Source organism: Penaeus vannamei, chromosome 20 (assembly GCF_042767895.1).
Source record: "Penaeus vannamei isolate JL-2024 chromosome 20, ASM4276789v1, whole genome shotgun sequence".
Classification (NCBI taxonomy): Eukaryota; Metazoa; Arthropoda; class Malacostraca; order Decapoda; family Penaeidae; genus Penaeus; species Penaeus vannamei.
The window spans coordinates 22676314-22678813 of NC_091568.1; the positions used below are offsets into that span (position 1 = coordinate 22676314).

A 2500-nucleotide genomic window follows, 5' to 3' on the forward strand; every position below is an offset into this window, starting at 1 on the left:
GGGTCTAATTTCAGTGTGGCTTTGTTTTGTTAAAACGATGATCGACAGTGAGAAATTTTGTAATGTAAAGTTAGTAGTGTTTGTTGAGAAAGAAGGCAATTCATATTGAGGTGTGGGTGGGTGCAGTGAGGGTAATTGTTAATGTGCCATTAATAAGCACACATACATAAATTGTGGTGAGGAAGTATTGGTGGTGCTGGTTAGAACTGAGACTTCATGGTTGTGCTGATGAGGGTTTGCAAAGAGTTGGCGAAGCAGGTGGATCGGATTGGCGAGTATAGTAGTGTAGGGGGCGTTTTAAGGTTCGACCACCACTTACCACCAGATGTAAACTAGATGGGGATGGTCTTGATGCAGGTGAATGGAAGGGGACTTACCTTATGGGTTCATTGTAGAAGGTAGATGCAAGACCCCAAGAAACCCCGTATTCCCGGGTTTGAGGATGTAGACCCTGTGTATCTTCGTCTGTCCGCTCTGTTTGATGAAATCTTTTATACGGCGGTGCAGGTGCTTGTTTAAACCTGCATAAATGTCAGAAGTGAAAGCAGTACAGACATTCGTCATTCTCTCAAAGAGGAATCTACTAATGGAAGGCAGCTGCTGGAGACAGGTGTGGTGTATCATCTGACTTTTTGGATATTGTTTACATATATATTATAATTAAGAATATGATTAAAGTCTGTGGCCTGTAGTTTACTAAAGACAACTTCAGGCCAAAAACTTCTCCAGCAGGTTAAAAAAAATAATAAATAAATAAATAAATAATTGAGAGGAGCGCAAAGAAATCCGTGCACCAACCCAACGCGTGTGAAGAGAATGTCATGACAATTTTGTTTTGTTCTAGAATTAGATTTGGAAAGATTCTTCAGTAAAGGAATATAATTCTATACTATACAGTGCATACTGTATTCCCCCACTCATTGTATTGCTGACAAATCATACAGTAACTATATTATTCAAAGTGCATGGACTAACAATGTAAGTTTTCGTAATTTGTGAATAAACATCTAGTTTCCAAATCAAATGCATTTTTTAATTACATATAGCTTTGTGCTCATTTTTCATAACAATGAACAAAACAGATCTTCTTTAAGGAACTTTCTGTGCTGTTAATCAGAAGTCGGTAATCATAACACATTAAGAACTTAAAGAACTAAAAATTCCACTATCGATTTAAATTACTGGAAGACCGTAACTGTTGAAATAAAAAAGATATTGCAAGACTTCAGTGGTAACTTAATTTACCAATATATCAATTGTTACCAATATATCAGGCAAATCTTTCCAGCTATATTATGATGGATTTACTCTACATATCATACTTTCTTTAATATTACAGATCTGAGCATACTATTCTTCATTATATGAGGCAAAAAATATTATGCTACAGTTTGCAAGAGGGATATTCTACAAAACATTGTGTAGCTAATGGTGTCACATGCATCAGCGTGGGTGGAGGGGCTTGCATGCACACCATCACTACATCCCTGACAGACACTGAATTCGCGTCCCTCCAGAGACCACATATAAGCAAAAGTTAGATTAATATCCATCAATTATACTTTGTCCACTATTAGATCATACTTTCCTGATCTTTTAAATTTGCGAAGCAAGACTGAACTTGATGCAGGCAATCACGACGGTAGTTACCCTATAACGATGCCGAATTCTGAAAAAAGGTTCTTAGGGTGTAGTGTTTGTAGTAGTTGATAAAAAATACCTTAAAGAATGTAAAGCATTACAGAGTACAATTTCCGCTTCTGTAGGAACAGAATTCATGTATTTGATTGCATTTGATAAGGGTTCTATCAGATGAGCTTTGAACTGCAGCTTTAATCACTCATAAACCTGGCATGCAACACATTTTTGTATCTTCAGTTGAACACAAACTGTAGCACTCGGAATACTCCTGGATTGGACAATCCACTGTGAATATGTACAAATTGAAATTGAAAAGCCTGAACAGTAGAATGCTCTCATCTGAGTATTAAAGGCCACATTTCCTTTGCCTGGTCAACAGTGAATGCTATAGCTTAGTGAAGCCAGTTCCGTTCTCCATTCTTGAACTTGTAATATTTCTTGTTTTGATTCACTTTCTCTTATCAAGCATAAATGCAACAGCATTGATTAGTGACTAGTATATAGTGTTAGAGAACTAATAGGCGACTCCTTTCTGAAGCTGCCTCAATTGTGGCTGTGGCTTCTTTCACCATGGTTCAACACTCCTTTTTTCTGCAGACTGAATGTGGCATATTCTAATTGTTTCGTAAGTTGACTGAAGGCCTCCATACCCTGTCCACTCAGTAAAAAAGTAATATTATTGGCTAACAGCTGGATTTTGTATCGATTGTAAAGATTCCAAAAGCTTTCCCGAGTGAACCAAATTTTTGGGGGAGAGTTAGCTTTCTTAAAGGTTGGAGCCCTTCAGGATCAGTATTGTACTATTGCCAACGCAGTAGTAGTACATTAACTGAGGGAGGTTATGGTCTTTGATGTGTTC

General features: G+C 37.4%; 1 protein-coding gene across 1 annotated transcript in view; it reads left to right on the forward strand.

The window, feature by feature from the left end:
• LOC113821113 (protein SpAN) overlaps positions 1-2500 on the forward strand; it is a gene marked incomplete at its 3' end in the record, with an annotated part of 30279 nt that overhangs the window by 21099 nt on the left and 6680 nt on the right.